The sequence below is a fragment of the Aphis gossypii genome, chromosome 3 (genome assembly GCF_020184175.1).
Source record: "Aphis gossypii isolate Hap1 chromosome 3, ASM2018417v2, whole genome shotgun sequence".
Classification (NCBI taxonomy): Eukaryota; Metazoa; Arthropoda; class Insecta; order Hemiptera; family Aphididae; genus Aphis; species Aphis gossypii.
Window position 1 is genome coordinate 46,202 of NC_065532.1, and position 23,508 is coordinate 69,709.

The 23,508-nt window shown below is 29.1% G+C and overlaps 1 pseudogene; it reads left to right on the plus strand.

Annotated features, from left to right (window-relative positions):
* The first annotated feature begins 11,660 nt into the window (after nt 1-11,660).
* LOC126550672 (death-associated inhibitor of apoptosis 1-like) lies at nt 11,661-12,209 on the plus strand (annotated as a pseudogene).
* Nucleotides 12,210-23,508: the final 11,299 nt, after the last annotated feature.

Genomic DNA, 23,508 nt, shown 5'->3' on the forward strand with positions numbered 1-23,508 from the left:
TGAATAATATTCACAATTATAACATTTTGTCGCCTACCCAGTAAAAACGTGGAAGTAAATTATAATAAATTTTACCATAGTCATCTGTTCAATGTTCTTAAGAAAAATCAAAAAATGACCTTATTCCACCAATAAGATACGAATAATATAATAATAATATAATATATGTTAATTATTTTTGGTGATAGATGGCGACATTTTGTTGGAATACATTTTGGCGGTAGGTGGCGTTTTTGTGATAACAACTCGGCGATTGTCTTGTTGATAATTCTGGGAACACTGTATTAGGTAGTAATTAATGAATGATGCAATATGTTTTAAAAGAAGATGTCGACTCGGTTAAAAATAAAAAAATATTTGTAATTTTTTTTATTAATGTTATTATATAATAATAAAAATTTCTCTACTAAAATAATTTAATATTTATTAATAAATCTAACATTAAAATTAAATTTTTATTGGGTGGAGATTTTCAAACGAATTTAGTATTAGTGGGTTAAAAAATTAAATATTTCTCTGCACCATTAAAAATTGAGAACAATTTACACCACTGATAGCGAAGATTTTATAAAAGGATAATGCTTTAAATACACTAGATACACTAAAATTGTAAAGTATGCTATATAATAATATGACCTTAAAAATTATAAAATACCTATACATTAAAAATGTGCAGTAAAAATAACCAAATATACAACATAAATAATAAAGGAAAGGAATTAATTAATAATATCTATCACATACAAAATTGAAAACACTATTATTATTTTTTAAACTTCTTATTCTTAAGTTTTACTATTATCAAAATAAAGAAATTATAAATTTTAAATCGTGCTTCATTTTTTATACGAGTAAATAGTCATAAAGATATTAAATTAATTTACCTTTTTGAATCAGGATTCCAGTTGCACTAGTTTAATGGTTCACTATTCAATAAAACATATGAAATGTGTAAGACGACGACGAAGACTAAGACGTATGTGTTACGTACGTTCTAGTTTTACACAAAATAAAAATAATCAAACAGCAACTATAGTAATGAATAAAACACGATAGTCTATAGTGTTATATTTACATGATATTATTATTTCGTTATTGTTCAGAGAGAAATCCAAAAATAAAACTAAGTTTATTCATTTTCGTTTTATTATAGACCGAATTCCTTATCGCTCCATATCGAGACAGCGCAACACATTGTTCATGGTACCATTGATTTTAAAATATACTTATATTAAATATTAATATATTATGTATATTTTAAAATCAATGATGGTACTATAGCAGTGATCTATACATAGTATTTGTAATCAACAGTAATAGTAAAAATAATGATAATTATTAATAACGTTTTTTTAGACCCGTTACACTGACAAAGTGACAAATAATTCTTAAAAGCATTTTATTTAAATTATTTTTTTAAGTGTACATGGGGGTCATGGGGCCCGGCTAAGTTAGGGCCCGGGATGCAATCGCATCCCGGCATCCCTTGCCAGTCCGCCACTGCCTGTAGTTCCCCCCTAAATACGGCCCCGGCGCGGGCTGATTGATCCTATGGATAAAGAAAATCATCTAATAAAATATCTTTTGAAAAACTCGTCACTCCAGCACCACGGTGTACCGTGTACGTCGTACGACAACAATAGTCAATAATATTTAATTATAATTATTATCATTTATGTTCTACATATTTTATAAGACGGAAAACTAAAAAACGATGATATAATAAATGACCAGTGTTAAAATAAAAAGTAACATCAGAGCAAAAACCAAATACCAAAATATTAAAAACCGTAAATATAACTATATAAGCCAACATATTATCAACAAACGCTGATTATTAAATTTATATATTGAATAATGGTAGGTATAGACTATAGGTAGAGTTGATTATTATGTAACACGTCCAGACGTTCTAATTAGTAATTTGAAGTTCGAAGAATCGGGCTAACTTTGGAAAATTATACAGTGTAGTCTTATTAATATTATACTCTTATTATAAAAATAGATACAACCACAAATATATTATCCGCTCGTTAATAAACATAGCCGTATAAGCGTCATACGATTCAATCGGTTCGCATCATTATTGGTACTGCAAATTGTTAAGTGTAAATTTCTCGAGTTTTTTCCGATTTAATTATAATATAATATATGTATTATATATTATATAATCATGTTCTTAAATTGTTTTATGTACAGGCATAATGGGAAAAAAATGGAATCTCGTAAGTAACAAAATATAAAAATATATTACTGTATAGTGTATACCTACTAATTACCTAGTATGAACTATAGGAATAGTAGGTTACACACTTGTTCGGTACCGACTCTGGCGGCGACCAATTATTATTTTTATTATTTTTTTATCGAACATTATAATCTTTCGCCGATAAGGAATGGGATATTCCGAAGAAACCCCACTACCCCCGTCGTGTCCCTCTAAGGAGGCCCGTTCTGTACGGCCGCCAGATACAGGGATTCACCGTCGCAAGGTCGTTGACCATCGTCTACGAAGCAGTTGTCAGTGTCGATTCCGCCGTCGCGGATCGTATGTTATTGGGGTAACAAGATAACAATACTCACTCTGGTGGAAAATATTACAACCATCCGTAGTAGGATAAACAATAATCCTATAAATACCACAATACCTATTATAAGTACTGAGATATTTTTAAGTTAAATTAAATGACATTTTCTGCTGAACTGAAGGTAAACGAGTTAAATAATATCTTAATTTAAGTGTTTTTCTTAATAACACGATGTCTGACAAAAAGAAAAGTCATGTAAATTGTTCAGTTTTTGGCTGTAAATCGCTTTATTCAACTTCTTCAACTATCAGCTTTCATCATTTTCCAAAAGAAAATGAACCTAAGGTCTTATGGTTGAATAAATTTGGAGAGAAAGATCTAGTTAATAGAAGACGGATGTAGGCTATTAATCTACGTATGGTAAAGGAAACTTTTAAAAGAAAGAACCTCAGAGTTTGCTCAAATCACTTTGATGAGAATGATTTTTTTTTTGTCAAAGTAAGTGCATAATATTGATCTATTATACATATATATTTTTTTTTTGAATAAATACTCTACAGATTTTTTAAGGTGCTATGAATAAAAAAATACGTTTGAAAATGACTGTAATCCAACACAAAAATTACCACCACCAAGTATTCATCATATATCTCCAAAAAAAAAAAGATCAAGTCCTAAGAAAAGAAAAATAATTGACATTATTTCTGAACAAAAAGCACAAGAGGTTTATCTATGATAATAATAATAATAATCTTTATTTTGTCAGTAACATCAGTATACCTATAAATTATCATTTTCTTACTAATATGTTTTAGTGCAATACATCTTTAAATTTTGACAGTCCTGTAAGACGAGATCACGATGAACCAGAATTTGAAAACTATAATTCTGACAATGGTGACAGCAGTGTGATGAATGTTGTAAGTCAATTATACAAAGAAGTCAATAGTAATAGAGAATTTGTGGATTCAGCAACTCAAGTTATTAGTGCAGATATTGAAATTCCATTTGTTTCATTAATAGATTCACCTAAAAAATTAAGTACAATGACTGGAATACCTTCATTTCAGCTTTTAGACAAAATAATTGAAATGTATAGATCAGAATTTTCTCATAAAAGAATTCATCATTTAAATTACAAAGAGAGAATAATTATGGTTTTTTTAAAGTTAAAGCAAGATTTATTATTTGTGGTTTTATCTATTCTCTTTAAAAATATCACTGCTGAATCTTGTCGTCTCACATATATAACACTTATTCCGCCTTTATCAAAATTTTTAGGTTGTTCCATTTATTGGCCTTTTAAAGAAGATATTATTGGTAGTATGCCATATTGCTTCAAAAAGTTTCCAAATACAAGAGTAGTATTAGACTGCACTGAAATTCCAATCCAAAAACCTAAGTGTTTAGCATGTCGTATCAAACTTTACAGTAATTACAAATCTACTTTTACTCTCAAATTTTTGATTGCAGTATCACCAGGTGGGCTTATTACTTATATAAGTCAACCATATGGCGGTAGAGCTTCAGATAAAAGTTTATTTAAAGAAAGTGGATTGGTCTAAAAAATGAATAGTTCTGATGAAATAATAGTAAATAAAAGTTAATAATAATAATAATAATAGTTAATAATAATAATAATGGTGGATAAAGGTTTTTTAATTGATGATTTATGTACATCAAAAAATATACAAATAATGCGACCACCATTCCTTAAAAATAAAATTCAATTTTCTAAATCTGAAGCATTACTGAAGAAAGACATTGCTAGTGCCCATGTTCATATCGAAAGAATTAATCAGAGACTCAAAGTATATAAAATACTACAAAATAAATATATGTGGTCACACAATTACTTAGCTTATGATATTATTACGATTATAGGTGCCATTTGTAATCTAAGTTCCCCAATATTTGCAAATGATAAATTTCCTGTTTTTTTTTTTTTTTTTTTTCTTTTATTCAAAAACCATCAGAAATTACATAGGACACAAAAATATTACTTTAGGTTACATGGTTATCTATCTCATTTAAGCTTTTAGCTTGTGTTAGAGATAGAGAGTAATAATATTTAATTAATTAAGAAGTATACACATTAAATTATAATATGAATAGCACGGTAAGTGATGAATGAACAATAGAAGTAATGAGAAAAAAAAATAAAAAAAGATTAATACAAATAAATAAATATTTTTAACAATAGAAAAATTGTAAGAATGAGAGATGATATTAAATATTACATATAACATATTAAATATAGAATACAAAAAAAAATAAAATAAAATAACATAAAATATAAAATACAAAATATAGCAAAGAATTGGAGAGAGTTAGGCTAATTGAGAAAATAGCCAATGATAAACAATTTTTTTAACATTAATTTTGGAACAGTGAATATTTTTTAGATTCTGAACGAAGTGATGAATGTGTTGATTTTACAATGATGTGTGTTTTTTTTTCTTTGTTTTTGTGTCTGTGTACAGCATAACTAGTCGAAATAATGCTCCAATTTCAAACTATGGGGGTGGTTTCCGATGTAAAAGTGAATATCCTTGGTGCATTATACAGGTAAAAAGTTAACATTTTCCAACAGTTTTCAAAAAAATCGAGAAAAACAAAAAAAAATTACGGAAAAACGGGAATTTTTAAGATACATTTCCCTGGCACCCCCACCTCCGAATTGTGGGTTCAAACCAAGGGCTTTCATTTGTACTACGTTTGTGCTGGATTGTGCTCGAGTTCCATCGTTTGTGCTGCGACCCTTCAGGAATTATAAGGGATAGCAATTGGGGGTGCCAGCGAAACGACTGCACCCCCACTTCCAAATTATGGGTTTAAACCAAGGGCTTTCATTTGTGCTACGTTTGTGCTGGATTGTGCTCGAGTTTTATCGTTTGTGCTGCGACCCTTCAGGAGTTATAAGGGATAGCGATTGGGGGTGCCAGCGAAACGACTGCACCCCCACATCCGAATTTTTGAATTCAAATTATGCCATTCGTTTGTGCTACGTTTGTGCTGGATTGTGCTCGAGTTTCATCGTTTGTGCTGCAGTTCTTAATTAACTACAAGGGATCATTAGTGGGGGTGATATAATAGAACCATAACTCAACCCCAACTCAAAATTTTGGAACTCCAGATGAGCCATTCTTTAGTAATTCGCTTCTGATATTCTGTACCATTTTTTCGACGTTACTGCTATATTATTTTCGGAGTTATCCTTAAACTTAATTAGGGGGTTGTAAAGACATGCTCTGAAAATCTTAAAACGATTACAACCCCCAAAGTTGTATCCGAAATTGATTTTGATTAGTAGGTAAAAATGATCCATTGGTGTTCATTAGTTATTCCTCATAGTTTTTAGGCAAATAGATTAATTGTAGGTGTTTGATTTTTACGATTTACGTACTCGTAATTGTAAAAATCTATTCTCAAAAATACGTTTTTAACTATAAAAACTGAAAATTAACCAAAGAATGCCTTACTTAAGCCAAAAAATCTGTAACTCTAACTGATAAATCAAAACGAAAACAGTGTAAAAAGATAACCAATGTAATATGCGATTCAAATTTACTCAAAATAGACTTTCAAGTTTAGCAAAACGCCTAGGGATAGGTGCTAAACTAGGTGCTAGGTATCTATGTCCTTTTCACTTTGATAGGTTCGATTTGTATTTATTTTCGTACCCTTCATAATATATTAATGAATATCATAGTATTTAAAACTTATGTAGTAACCTAAATATAAGGTAAGTAGTTACCTTAATATACTTACGTACAAGCCACAATGAACTATAATGTACATATTGTACACAAAATACAAAACTTCACTGTTCATATTTAGTAAGCACTAACCAGTAACAGCATAATTAGAATAAACAATATTACATATATTTTACGTTATACACTCATACCTATCGTTTTATGTAAATAATCTTAAAACATAAATTATTTTATTATAATATCAATAAATGCGGGATAATTTGTGCAGATTAAATATCAGTCTTAAGCTACACTATTATTTTATAATACTTTGTATTTAGGGGTGGACTTGGCCACTGTGCTATTCTGCAATTGCACAGTGGGCCGATGTCGTATTAGGACCTCCTCTATTTATAACACATTGGTAGTAGACCAACACCACATCGCTCAACAAAACTTTAAATACCTATTTATTATACTCAGGTAATATATTACTTATATATTATATTGTAGGTTCAAATAGATTAATTGTAAGTGTTTGATTTTTACGATTTACGTACCTACTCGTAATTATAAAAATCAATTCTCAAATATACGTTTTTAACTATAAAAAAACTGAACTTTCATTTTGCAATTTATTGGTATTTTTATCCGTTTTGGCGTTTTTGAGCAATAATTATTACAATTTTGAAAATTTTTAATACATGCTTACACACGGTATACAATTTCAGATTTAACATAATTTTGTAATTCAAACAATTTTAACTATATTAATATGATTATTATTTTTTTATTAGCTTAACTTGAGTTAAAAAATTAATATTAACTTTTGGTTAACTTTTAACGTAGTTAAATTTATGAACAATTTTGAATTAACTTTATATTATTTATTTTATTTAGATTTTAATTTAACTTAACTTAACCTAGTTATAAAATATTATTAACTTGCCCAGCCTTGTGAAAATTTTACATCTGTCTACTACATTTTATACTCAAGATTTTATCTATGATTCATGGTTTAACAGTATACGATGTTACGATAAATAACAAATAGTTATGAATTAAAATTATCTCTAATAAATTATAAATTTTAATTTTAAAAACATTTTTTAACTGTTTATTATGACAATTGATGAGTGTCTGACCGAAAGTCAAAAATAAAGTTCAAAGAGTATAGGTTGTAATAGTATAGGGCTGATTTTTTTTTTTACTAATATTGTGATAAATGGATCCCAGTCCGCTCCTGTTAGTATTATATAAAGCGGTTCCTTTTCCCAAATTTAAATTGACTACATTTTGCATAGGTATTTATCAACAAATGTCGATTTATTAAGACGTAGGTACCTAATACTTTTCTCCAGGTCTGCACTTCTGCAGGTAGGTATGTACTTTTATTTTATTCTGAATCATAAATTACAAATCACAACTCGTTGTTTTACAATATTATTGGTTTTTCAATCAACATCAATAGTAAGTTTTTAGTAAGTTATTAGCCACTGAAATGAATACCTACTGTCTATCGATTATTCTGGCACCCACCAATATAATTAAGTATTTTACAATGTGATTTTATTTCAGTAAATACAATTATTTTTGTACTTTTAAATGTATTAGTTATATCGTATATTATACTATTATATTATAACATAAGATAATCTGATAATATAGTATGTATAATCTTTTCTATTTGATACTATCTTGGGAATTTTGCGATTTTTTTATGGTTTTCGAGATCGGGTACCTATATGTGCTTTATACAGGTGCTCAGGGTTGTTTAGTGAGGTTCTAGTGTCTGCATAATTTCGACAGTATAAAATTACATGCTTGACAGTTTTTGCAGATATTATTTTTATTATCCCCCATATTATATTAAAAGAAATTATTTATTTATTTTTAGTTGTTAGATAAGAGTTTATGGAGTAATAATATTTAAGCGTTGGTAAATTGTAATAATTTCCTATTGAGTAAATATATTTTTATAATACAGGTACTGGTGATACGAGCATTACAAATGTATAATTGGGTAAAAATTGTAAAAAAACAATCATTTTATCTATACGGCTATACATAATAAAGGCTTCCCATATTATTCACATACAGACATACAGTAACCTGCTAAAATACCAAAGGTGTATAATTTTAAGGATTTTTATTATAATATTATTATTATATATACAAGGTGGTGGTGTAAATTAAAACAACTAAGTACCTTTGATTGTTTTCCTTTTATTTTAGTAAAAATTATATTGGTTATAATTCAGCTATCATTTAAACATTTACAATCACCTACATTTTTAGGTCTTCACTTATAAACTGTCTTTTTTAAAGATTACATTAGAATATTATGGTCATTATTTTCTATTCCGCGTACCGCTGTCGGGTTGTGTGTGCGAAACCTCACAACTACTCATTATCGTAATAAATGTTCACATAACAGTTAAATTTTTTTAAGAAGGAGATTGGGGATGCAAGTAATATTTGTACATATTTATAATTTATCATTATGTTTTTAACCGTGTCTGAATGTGTATCTACAATGTAATATGTGCTCAGTGAACGAAGATTTAAATTGTTTTGGATATCCAAAAGAGAATTGATTCATCGTACATTTATGGTATGTATTTATATTTTATAAATAATTATTATTTAGTATAATATAAGAATTAATATTATGTAGAATATATATGCCATTTTAAAAATACTAAATGCTTACAAAACTATTCAATGATAAATGTATTTTTTTTTAAAACTGCTATTTAATACATTCATCAATTTTTTTCCTGTAAATGTAAAATATTAATTTATAATAAAAAAATAACAAAAATAGGTAGGTACTACTTAAAAAAATTGATAAATTATTAAGTCGACTCAAATTAAAATGCGCGTAGTAGCCAGTAGAAATAATTTAAGTCTAGTGACCGACGATTACGGAGCTCGGATTCGAAATTCAAAGTTGCATTTAGGTACCTACTCTGAGAAGTAATTTCAAAATTTCATAATATTTTACTATTTTATAATTATTTAGAAATTAAACGTTAATAAAATAATGCATTTAATGTAATCATGATTTTAACGATACCTTCTTTGCTTTTAAGTTTAATATTGTGTATAAATACTATGATTCATTATAATTTATAACGATATTTTTTATAAACAAACTGTTATAAAAAAATGTCCATTTAACTTACTTCAATTTTAAATAGAATAGGTACTGAAAAAAAAATAATTTAAAGTTACATCGTTCCTTCGATTTTATTTAAATTTAGGTACACATTCATAGACTTTCATCTCATACATACATAAAAATATTAATTAGGACGTTTTTTTACCAATATAGAATTTCTGGATGATTGAAAATAGCTTTTAACACAACTGAAAATAATTCGTAATAGGTACCTACTTAAAAATATAATACAATATAATGTATAAATACTATTAAATATAAATTATAATCACAAAAATTACTTTTTCATGTACCTACAATGTATAATGTATACATATGCAATTAGTACTTTCCTAGTTCGTTCATATTTATATTTATGTGCTTATACAAGGTGATTTTTTAAGCATTTTCAACACCATTTTTCTCTTTGATTGTAAAATTTTTTAAGTTGTGATGAAGGACATATATGGTTATGAAGCACATATAGGTACCCGATCTCGAAAACCATAAAAAAATCGCAAAATTCCCAAGATAGTATCAAATAGAAAAGATTATACATACTATATTATCAGATTATCTTATGTTATAATATTTTTTTTTTTTTTTTGTTTTTAATTTGTTTTATTATACAATCTGTAAATATATTATTTTTACAATGAGCATAAGTGTTGATATAATAAGAATAAAATAAAATAAAATAAAAGGGACTGATGACTTGAGCGAAGAATCCATCCAGCGATGGAACTTCTTAAAATTGTGAATGGGTTTTATTCAGTCAGGAGGTCCCGACACCATTTGCGTTTTAAACGTCTTCCAGGGTCACCTGGGATGCTGAGAGTAGATAAGTTTGAAATTAGAGGATTGCGGTGGTTGAAGAGATTTGAATGGAATCGTTTATACAGAGTTTTGGCTACATGTTGTACTGTTGGAATAGATAGGTCATTATGGAGTGTATCGTTTGAGACATAGAAGGGTGCTTTGGTAATTTGTCGAAGGCATTTAGATTGAAATGTTTGAATTTTCTTTATATTTGATGGTTTGGCCGAACCCCAAAGTTGTATACCATATGACCATATGGGTTTTAGTAGTAGTTTATATAGAAGTATTTTGTTGCTCAGATTGATGTGTTTAGATGTTAGAAGGAGACGTAGTTGACGGGATCGGTTATTCAGTGCGATACGTTTGGTGTGGATGTGGTGGGCCCAGGTCCGTCGACGGTCCAAGTGGAGGCCGAGATATCGGACATTTTGTGTGGGTGGGATGGGTAGGTTATTAAGGGTTATGGTAGGGCAGTTCCTTAATCTTAAAGTGAAAGTGCAGTGGGCGGATTTTGACTCGTTTATCTTGATTCCCCAATCTTTATACCAGGTTTGGAGTAGATTTAAGTGGATTTGAACGAGGTTGGACGCTATTTCTGGTTCTGAGTTAAGCGCCATAATAGCTTTATCGTCGGCAAAGTCACCTGTGATCGTATGGTTAGTTGTGGGTTGATCGGAAATGTATAGATTAAATAAAAATGGGGCTGCTACGGCACCTTGGGGAACTCCAGCATGGATGGGATTTATTTCAGATAAGGCTGAACCAGAGCGCACAACAAAGTGTCTGTCTTCAAGGTATGACTTGAATAATAGGTAATAGTAAGGTGGGAAGATGGATTTCAGTTTGAAAAGGAGGCCTTGGTGCCACGCTTTATCAAAGGCCTGAGCCATGTCTAGAAATGCAGCAGTACATATTTGATTTTTTCTAGAGAGTATGAAATTTTATCTACTAAGCGGAGTAGTATACATTTGTATGTTCTGCGCACTTTTGACTGCGGAGATTGCAAATTTTTAAGGGGGATTTTTCCCCTCAAACTTTTTTTTTCTCCGCTCTACCAGACTGCGGTGATTTTAAAATTTTTAGGTGGATTTTCCCCCTCAAACCTTTTTTTTTTCCGCTGTACCAGTAAAAAAACACTGATTTTCAAAAACCATAATGTATGTTCTGCGCACTTTTGACTGCGGAGATTGTAAAATTTTAAGGAGGATTTTTCCCCTCAAACTTTTTTTTTCTCCGCTGTACCAGCAAAAAACACTGATTCCCAAAAACCATAATGTATGTTCTGCGTACTTTTGACTGCGGAGATTTTTAAAATTTAAGGTATAGCTTCCGCCTTTAACCAATTATTTTTTCCCCTGTTACACATAAAGTTTAAACAGTGTATACACACTTCAACACTATTTCTTTCCCTTGTAAGTTAAACATTCAGGTTACACTGTAATTTCATTTTTTTTAATAAATTATAGATAAAAGTCGTTTTATTGAATTCATTTCAGTTCAGACAGTTCAGTTAATATTCAACCATCGTTCAATCAGGTTCTGTTAGTTTTAATCAAGTTTAATTCATTTAAGTTTTTTTTATTTTTTTTTTATAAAAATGAATTTTCAACAAATTAACAACAGTTTTTGTTCACTTGTTTCGTTAGTACGAAACAATGCATATCCTACATATCCAGAATTCACTACATTTATATCAAGATTGAAAACATTCAATTTATTTCCGTTGACTTCATCTCAAGATAAATACTCATTAGCTGAAAGCGGTTTTATATATTCAGGGAAAAAAGATATTGTTGAATGTTTTTGCTGCGGTATTATATTGCATCGTTGGGAAAAGAAGATAATCCATGGATTGAACATTCAAGATGGAATCCGAAATGTGTTTTTGTATTATTATCAAAAGGAAATCAGTTTGTTGAAAATGTAGTAAAAAAATATGGTAAGATTATCGATATTTGTGATTGTGATTGTGGATCAAGGTCATATGATACTGTTGTTTAGTTCATTTAACTTCTATATTTCAATAAAAAAAAAAAATCTGAATTTAATAAACTTAAATGTGTTAATAACTTATTTAATACCTCGTGAACGTACAGCCTAGTGGGATAACGCGTCTAATTTAAATTTAATATGTTAACGATTTTTAAAAAATGTTTCAGGTTCTATCGAATTAGGTAGGTAAGTATAATAACTCTACTGTTTATCCAACTAGACACTATACGTTCACATTTTTTTTTCTTTTTTTCTTTTTTAACCTTACATTTGTTTAGTATATAACATGTATGGATAAACAAAACTTGTTAGTTTGAGCTAAGCTGTCTAGTGATCATATTCATATTTCTAGAAAAAAATACTGTTTACTGTTTTTTTTTATTTTATCAATATGAATCCATCAATCGTTGTATCAAAATCTGTTCTCGATATTCGTCTTTTAGTAAGAAAAGTGTAACCGTTGGACTTCTAGTTAATTAGCAAATTTCAATTATTATATTATTAGAATGTAAATTAACTAAAAAAGTTGTAACTTTAGATCTTGATCAGTGGTGTAAGTTAATGTGCGAAAACAATTTTAATACAATTATCGAAAATTTGCATACTCGTTGTAAACGTGTTAAGATAGCTGATAATTTTTTCTACTCTGTTAATGTAAACCAATCAACTATAGTTTTATATTCTAATGATAATTATATAACATTATCTCATATTGATCTTCATCGTTTAATACAATTACAACATTGTATTGACTTGTATATTGTCGAAAAACAGAAAAAATTGGAATCATACCAAAAAACGTTTGATACAGCTTATACGTTAATAAAGTCTGACGTAAATGGGTTACCATCATCTTGTCAACGAAATGAATTTACAAATCAATATATTCAAAATTATGATTTCAGCTACAGTAATATACAAAGTGAAGATTGTTCATTTATGTACGAGTTATTACAATTTCATTTTAATTCATTGTCGAACATGATATTACAAGATTTAGTGATTGTAATAAAAAAAAAGTTTCTTAATTATTTTAATTTATTGTTCTGTGTTAAAAAAAAAAATGGAAAATTAATACCACTTATATACTAACTTTCAATATTTTTATTTTTATTTCTTTTGTAATTTTAATTTTTTTTATTTTAACCTATAAATTAATTATTATTTTTGTTTTTTTATCTTAAGAAAAAATAAATATAAATATAAAAATTTTTTTTTATTAAAAAAAATTAATCCAACACCATATCCTATTACATACATTTTATAAGTTTATTTTTGGTCTGTGTCTGAGAAGCTTCTTGGCGGGATATCGCATCTTTTTGTGAAAAACAGATTGAATGAGCGTCACCATTTCTTTGGCTGTAGTTAAATCATCCAGATGCTGTCCTGTTAAAGATATTTTGAGTGAGCATTCAGCATGCTTCCGTCTAATAAAGTTAGGTTAGGTTAAATTAAATTTTATTATAAATATTTCACTTTAGTTAAATATATATATATATATTATTATTATTATTATTATTATAACTATCTTGCAGAGCAACATTAGCAATTTTAGCACATTTATAATGTGCTATAGTCCAGTAATCTACAGCCGTATTGTCTACAGGTGTCTTAACCGTTAATGAACAATCATCCTTTTTATATTCAAGGTGTTCTCTGCATCGGTTGGTATAGTTGGATCTGTTATTAAATCCAATATTTTGTCTGTATAACAGATAGCAGTGCTCTATAAAATAATAATTAAATTATATTTTTTTTTTTTTTTTACTTTTTCGTAGTATGTCATAAATTTATATAACTCACCTTTTTCGTCTTTTTCGATACCGGTTTCTTCTCCGGTTTTACAGCTAACCTTTTCGATGTACCTTTTTTTTGAGATGTTGTTGCAATATTATCCTATCATTAAAATAGACGATAAGCTGATGACGGTTTACAAAATCAATTTTTCATAAAATATTTAATGTCTTTTAATTAAAATAATTATATATTATATTATGATAAAAAAATAAAAAATAAAAATGTTTTTTTTTACTTACTTCGGAAAATACAACCGACTCCTCGTCCTCGCTTTTAAATGAGTAGCAGGACATTTTTTCAAAATTAAATTAATTTTATTAAAAAAAAAGTCTAGATTGTAAAATCTGTTGAAGTATACTGAATATACTGTATCGATGAGTCTCTTATATATGTAACCACTTCTACTCCTCCTCTTAAGTCTAAAATAATCAGTTCAGCTAAAACACTAACTAGAATAAAATTTGAAAGGTACGTCTTTTCATATTCGAAAAAATAGAATGTAATAACAAGTGCGATTTGTATCTAAAAGAATGTAATTGACTTCTACATTTCAATGTCAGATTTGAAAGGTTATATACAATTTAGCAAGGTAAGATTAAAATTAAATAATTGGTTATAGTAAACATGAAATAGAAACGTACGTATATTTTGGAGACTACGCCGCCCAAATAGTTTAATATAAAAGCGGTTGTGGTAGTATTAAGAATTAGACATACAGCTAGTTCAGTAGAAACACTATGTAGAAATCCGACATATTACATTAGTTGGTTAGATTTAGAATAATGAATATTAATATATTAAATAATTGGATTACGAACATAGTTTTAATAATCGTTTATACATATATATATATTTTAAAGATTAAAAAATATGTATTTAAATAATTGGTTATAGTAAAATATGAAATAGAAACGTATAGTCGAATTTCCTGTTTACCATGACACGTACGTATATTTTTGGGGGACTACTCCCAAATAGTTAATATAAAATGGTTGTTGTGGTAGTATTAAGAATTAGACAAAGTTAAGCTTCACTCACGCATAGACCGATGACATTGTTCTATACTTAACAATACATCGAGCTTGCTTTTTATTTATATCAGTGAATAAATAACTTTAAATTCAAACTTCTTACACATACGACAAAGTGGACTTCGTCGTTAATCGTGCTGAACCATCTTCACCAATACCGGTTCACTACAACTAGAAGCCAGGGGCGGCTCGTCAGGGGAGACTTTGAGACTGAGTCTCCCCCTTAAAAAAACCCAGTTACTTGTAAATAATAATTAATTAAAATAATAATGCATAAAAATATTTTTATTCGAATTGAAAATATAATATTATATAATTATATCGTTTTCTTTGTTTATTATTATAAATGAAAGCAACCAAGTCTAAAACCTTTAAATAGTATTTTAATAGAAATGCTATTTTAGTTTTATCGATGACGGTGACGGTCGCCGTTACAGTGAAACTGCCGCCCGACAGTCTCAATCAAACATGTAAAATGATACGGCCGGTTTGATGGAAGGCCGGAGGGGGCAGGGAGAATAAGCTGCGTATTATAGACTCTATTGAGACTGGGTTCACGACAATAATTGCCGTACCGCGCGCCGTTCTTAGTCGCTGTCATAATTTAATGCATTTTTATGATTTAATAACTATAACACGTTTACTACAGGGTTTTATACTATCTTCTATTTGATATTTGTTATATTTCTAATTATTTTAAAAATGCAAAAAGACAATATAATAGACATATTATTAACTAGTGGTTTTAATACTTTAACTTACGAACAAAAAAATCAAATTAGTAGTATGTTTTGGTATGTTCTGGGTCCCCCGCAAATCCCACGGATCCCATTACCCCGCCCTCCCTATCGTGCTCGCGCCATGCCTTTCGCTGTCGTACCCAGCCTTGCCCTTCCCCTCCATGCCTATCACTGCTATGCCCCTCCATGCCGTGCCCGTCCTTGCCCCCTCCCCTCCATTCCAATACCTGCCCGGCCACCCCCCCCCCCCCCAAAAAAAAATTATAAGTAGTCGAATTCAATATACTCATTACGATTTAGTTAAATGTACTGATATTTAAAATCATGTGTAGAATACATTCGTTTTGAAAAACAGTGTATTAGTTAATTTTAGTTCATCGAGAGTTAGTAGTCGATTAATAATATAATATACAACATAAATAAGTAATTATTGATGAGGTCTCATTATCTTTTTAGATGTGAAAAATGAAAGTGTCACGTACACTTCATATTAATTCATCTATATTATCATATATTACGTTATATTTACATAACATAGCAAACTATTATTATAATAATTATTCATTATATTTTCGTATTTTCATTTACCTATATCAGAAATCAATAATCCTACAGTTATCAATAATCAGTCAGTACCTTTGTCTCCAACTTATACTACACAGCACATAAATGAATATAGTTATGTCTTTTATTAGGAATATCAAACACATTTCCCTTGTATATATTTTTCTTTATTTCGTTTTAAATTATATTAGGCATAATGATCAAATCATTATCATACTTAGTAAGCATGATAAATAAAAAATAACGTTCTATTTTACCCCCCCCCCCCCCAACCATATACATGTAATCGCAGCAAGCATAACAAACACGTCTACTTGATATATACTATGGGTATAGTAAAAAAATTAAAACATTATATATTTAACTACTTAAAATAAATGGAAATATTTTTATAGTAAATGGTTAAATTTCATCTCTTAGTTTAAAATATTATCATATACTATCCCATACCTAATATTATAAGCTATTATTATAATAGATGATTCATTATATTTTAATTTATTGAAATAATATTAAGTATAGTATTAATAGTATTATATTACACGATATGCTCAAAATTACTCTACTTTATAAATTAAAATAAATATACCTACAATAATATATCATTGTTTGAACAGCCCAGCTAGTTGTTTTAACTAGATTGATCTTATTTTAACGTGGTAAGTAGATATGAATATTTTAGCAATTCAAAATGTTATTATTACTTAAATACATATCGCCATACACCATACAACTTGTAGTGAATAATAAATAATAGAATATTTTACCGTGAAATTTATTTCATATGTTTTCAATAGGTAGCAATATTAGACTATCATTTCTAATATATCATGTAATTAATGCACATAGGTAGTTTACTAAATATATCAGTTAATCGTTTCTCAAGCTCGTTATTAGACCATGGGTACATAATCGTTTTTTTTTATATTCGTTCTAGCTCATAACGTGTAGGTAATCGTCAATAGAGTTGTGTGATATTTATTCCAAGGTGTATTTTAAATAAAACACATATATCGTGGATCATATATTAAACAGGCATGATCAAATCATAATATAATATATTAATTAATTAATAAATATTGATTGTAGTCAAATCCAATGTATGATTTAATATAGTATTATTTATATAGTTAAATTCTGATATACTCAATATGATATTTTAGTTAAAAATATAATAATATGTTGGTATTGAAAATCGAGCATAGAATAGTTAATTTTACTTCATGGAAGGTTAGCAACTGATTAATAATATATATATATATGAAAGATATAGTATATATAAATATATAAAATATAATATACTTAAATGAAATAATATAACGTAAACTGAAGTGGAAAAATATATTTATTGTAGGTATTATCGAAGTGTACAACAATAATACTTTATTAAAGAAATGTGTATACATTTATTACAACTATTTTATTTATAACAACGTCTATAAAACTTATTATATAATCGTAAAATCTTATGGTATAGGTATTCTATTACACTAAAAATATTGACAATGTTTAAAATTATTATATATTTTTCTACTATCATCGTAATCCAATTTATCTTATATACTAGAGAAATATTTTTTAATTAAACAGTTATTAATAATTTGTTCACATTGTTGAATAGTTAACAATGGATAACGCCATTTGAAATCTTTTACAGAGTTTTCAGTATAAATGATATCATGGTAAAATGAAACATGTACATCGATTAATATCTCCATATATACGGCCTTTTTCTTGAAAATTATTATCAATCAAATCTCCCATTAAATTAATATCGTTTAACATAGATGATGATGATGATGTCACTAACGTTTTGCAAAATTTGAATGCCATACTTTTATTTAGATGTAATAATCTTTGAATCTCGATTAACATATTGGAATTATATAAATGTAATAATCGATAATTTTGATTAGGTTTAGTTTCTTTAATATGCTCAGTTGATAATTTTAATTGTGTTAAAGGATGTATATAATTTAAATATTGAGCCCCATAATTAATAAACTGTTTTCGTAAGTATAGTAGTTTCATTTTAAGACATCTTGATAAAGATATATCGATTACATCATAGTCGTATATTATATTATTCTGTAAAGTTACCATGTCGAACTCCTCCCCTGATTGCCTCTTCGATCTTTTATCAGCACTATGTTCAGTTCTCATCTTGTTTTCTGCTCGCCTCTTCACCATTTGTAATATCTATATTATATTAACTGTAAGTCTGCCTTGGTAGGTCTTACTAGTGTAATATATTAGTGAAGTATACTGAGGAATATACAACAACTGAACTGTCATTTTATAGCCAAATTTTCAACATTAAATATGTTTCTGGTTAAACTATTAAATCGCAAACATCTATGTATTCTAAAATAAAATATAATATAGAGCGGTGTTTAAATGACACGACCATTAGCAATAATATAATGAGCAATGATGGAATAAGTATTCTAATATTTAAATTATATATATAATAATAAGTCACGATGTATTATGAAAGATATAGTATATATAAATATATAAATATACGATGTATTATGAAAGATATAGTATATATAAATATATAAATATATAGAGTTAATATTATATAAAATATATACTTAAATGAAATAATATAACGTAACTGAAGTGTAAAATATATTTTTGTATTATCAGTGCGAAGTGTGCAGCAATAATATACTTTATTAAAGAAATGTGTATACATTTATTACAACTATTTTATTTATAAACAATTTCTATTAAAACTTATTATAATATAATCGTAAAATCTTATGGTATATTCTATTACTCTGAAAATATTGACAATGTTTAAGATTATTATATATTTTCTACTATCATCGAAATCCGATTTATCTTATATATTAATCTTACTAGTGTAATATATTAGTGAAGTATACTGAGGAATATATAACAAATGAACTGACATTTTATAACCAAATTTTCAACATTAAATATGTTCCAGTTAAATATTTATCATTTATAAGACATGTAGATATATTTAATAACTGCTGGGGCTCTCGCAAAAATTATCGACGGTGATCAAGCCATGCATAATTGTCATCGTTATCCCTAGCATTATCATAGAATAGAGTGCCGGGAAGGTCTAACACCCCCGCCGCGACACCGCCCCTCGGCATTCCTAAAAACGTGTGTGATTTCTACAACTCATATTGTTTCGATATGCTGTTAAAACGTATGTATAAGGAATAAATTGGAGATATAATAGATATATATATTATATACTATGTTATATATTTCGAATTTATGTGTGGTATGAAATATTATAGAAAACAGATTGTTAGCGCTAATTGAGTGATATATTCGGGCATTTCACACCTTATGGCGACAATGACTTTGTTGTTGTTCTTGTCGTTATCATCGTCATAGTATTTTAAATATAGAAAGTTAGCGATCACCTGCAAATGGTGGAAAGTGTCTTGCATATATAAGGGTATCAAATATAGAGGGTACTAAATATATGCTATCACAAATGATATCATAATTAAATTAGCCGTCACAGATTTCTACCAGTATAATGTTTTCTGTTTTGTTAACTTAAAAATCACGTTCTCGGTAAAAATAGAAACTTAAAAATGATTTTCTCAAAACTGGAAATCTAAATAATAATAATAATTATATTATATAATATTATAAACGAGTTATAGACAAACTAGTAGAGTACTTAGTCGTCATACACTTTGCCTGTAATGGTTATAAAATCTGTTTATAGGCTATACGTCATGAACTCGTTGAAGAAAAGTTTAACAGTGCAGTGCAATGTAAAGTTATCTCGGTCGGAGATTTAATCGTCGACATGCCTTATCCTATTACCAAGATGCAGAACAAAGACACGCAGTATGGGAGGACAGTACTGTGCACGTTAACCCGGCGAAAAGGGGGAGTCGCTCGAGGTATATCTCCCGCGGTCCATTGAGCTCACTGATGAAGAAATTTTAGAGTTCAATCATAGGGATCTGAAAGATCTCAATTTATTGTTCAAGGGCCGGCGAGGGAGGGCATTTAATATAACTTTCGAATAGTTGTTACATCATGTTCGATGATTTGATGTGTATATATGAAATAAATTAAATATATTACTTAAAAATATTTTTTCATATTATTATTATTTTCTAATAAGTATAACCATCTCAACTCACTTGCTACGTTGTTTAATATGATGAATATACATAGTATAGCTAATAGAATTTTAGTTGCACTCAATTACCTAAACAATTATAATATCATGCGCGTAGTACGTAATGACCGTACGTACGCGTACTGACCCGATCAACACGTTTTTTGACAAAACGATTAAGAGCCATTTCATGTATTTAAATGATGAATACATACGAATAGAGCTAATAGATTTTTAGTCACACACAATTCTACAAACAGTTATAATATCGAGTGATAAGTAGGTATATATTGTATTGATCGAAATGAGGTGTTGGTAGTGGCGATGGCGGCGACGACGTCAGTGACCGTGATGATGATTGGAATTTTCTCACATTACAAAATATTAAATTATATGTGAAATAGATGTGTAGAAATGTAGAATGGTTTGGTATAAAATACTTATATTTACATAATATAGTCATGTACTGGAAAGTAGGAATTAGCTCTAATGACGTTATTATGTTATTACTATCTATATCATAACGAACGTAGCATATTTCACTACATGTCTCCACGAGCTTTGATTTCGCTCAAATGTTACATGTATAGGTACGAGTGTTCTAATCTAATTGTCGAAAGTTACGGTAAAAATATATTAATACATATCACAGGGAACATCGAATAATACTAATAATAATAATTAAAGGACCGGGCCGCGGTTGATATTCCAGTAACGTTAAGCACCAGCCTAAGGCTTTGGGCGTCAAACCGCGGCCCGGCACGAACGGGCACAGGCCGACGGCCGGACGCACCCGCGCTCTAATATTATCATCATATTAAAAAAAAATCCGATTGAAGAGTATAAAAAGTATTTCTAGGACCGGCTATGTGATACAACATTGGCTACCTAAATACTCAAGCTATGACGTAGAAGTGGAATTAAGAAAATTTTGTAATATTATCACCGGTGAAAGCTCTCGGCTCAGCATAGCTCGACATAGTTCGCATCCGCTCACCACCACCATCGCTCAGCATGTCATGGGTTGAGATGGCTAGACTCGTACACGCAAACGTTACCTCCCATACGTGTTAAGATTCCGATATACTTAAATTAATTTTTAAAGTTATTGTTTTAAATCTAAACTCGAGACATGAAAATATCAACAAAAAATCTGATATAAATAAGCTTGGTGAGATGAATGACACTATTTTGTATGGGTAGGACACAGTGGCGGTTTTTAGATATATTTTTTTTTTTTAGTGAGGCAACGAATGTACTACCCCCCCCCCCCTTCATAACAAAAATTAAACTTATATTGAAATCGGTTTCATTAGGCTCTGTGACAATAGGAACAGTTTATGATTATCTATATCTATGTGTTGTTGTTTATCGTGCTGCAATCACAGCTGCGGGCTGATCATATTACCTACTCATCTAATTTTAGTACTCAGAGGCGATGAAAAACGATCTTCACGATGATCATTACGCATGCTCAATTTTGCTTATTTAATAGTCGCGTGCATTTGCGTATTTACGTGTGTGTGTGTAATTCATGTACACAAGTAACAATTCATAGGCGACGTTACATGATGTCTCTCCGACGTCATCGGAATATTGCCGCCGGCTGAAATATGAGGGTTTGTTTACGTGATAATTATTTCGTACATTTCTTATCTGTTTATCATTATTTTTGATAATAAACGCGGAATAATATTATACAATAGTAAAATAAATGATAATTCATATAATTAAACTTCGTAAACAAGATTATTTTTTCAAATAAAACCATAAATACGTCAAAAATTGTGGTGAGATGTGTGTGCTATGGTGTGGCTAATGGTGAGCTATGAATTATACTTTTAGAGTATTATTTACTATAAAATTTTAGGTGAGGTATCGCCTCACTTGCCTTACCCTCAAACCGCTACTGGTATGACAGTAAGATTCTCATTGTATGCTCAACCAGCTAGTCTACGATATGCTATCACGTACGTATCCGACCGTGCTCGACCTGGTCCCTCCCCTCTAACACTTATATAATGATGTTTTCCTTTAATTATTATTATTAGTATTATTCGATGTTCCCTGTGATATGTATTAATATATTTTTACCGTAACTTTCGACAATTAGATTAGAACACTCGTACCTATACATGTAACATTTGAGCGAAATCAAAGCTCGTGGAGACATGTAGTGAAATATGCTACGTTCGTTATGATATAGATAGTAATAACATAATAACGTCATTAGAGCTAATTCCTACTTTCCATGTACATGACTATATTATGTAAATATAAGTATTTTATACCAAACCATTCTACATTTCTACACATCTATTTCACATATATTTAATATTTTGTAATGTGAGAAAATTCCAATCATCATCACGGTCACTGACGTCGTCGCCGCCATCGCCACTACCAACACCTCATTTCGATCAAATACAAATATACCTACTTATCACTCGATATTATAACTGTTTGTAGAATTGTGTGTGACTAAAAATCTATTAGCTCTATTCGTATGTATTCATCATATTAAATACATGAAATGGCTCTAATCGTTTTGTCAAAAACGTGTTGATCGGGTCAGTACGCGTACGTACGGTCATTACGTACTACGCGCATGATATTATAATTGTTTAGGTAATTGAGTGCAACTAAAATTCTATTAGCTACTATGTATATTCATCATATTAAAAACGTAGCAAGTGAGTTGAGATGGTTATACTTATTAGAAAATAATAATAATATGAAAAAATATTTTTAAGTAATAATATTTAATTTATTTCATATATACACATCAAATCATCGAACATGATGTAACAACTATTCGAAAGTTATATTAAATGCCCTCCCTCGCCGGCCCTTGAACAATAAATTGAGATCTTTCAGATCCCTATGATTGAACTCTAAAATTTCTTCATCAGTGAGCTCAATGGACCGCGGGAGATATACCTCGAGCGACTCCCCCTTTTCGCCGGTTAACGTGCACAGTACTGTCCTCCCATACTGCGTGTCTTTGTTCTGCATCTTGGTAATAGGATAAGGCATGTCGACGA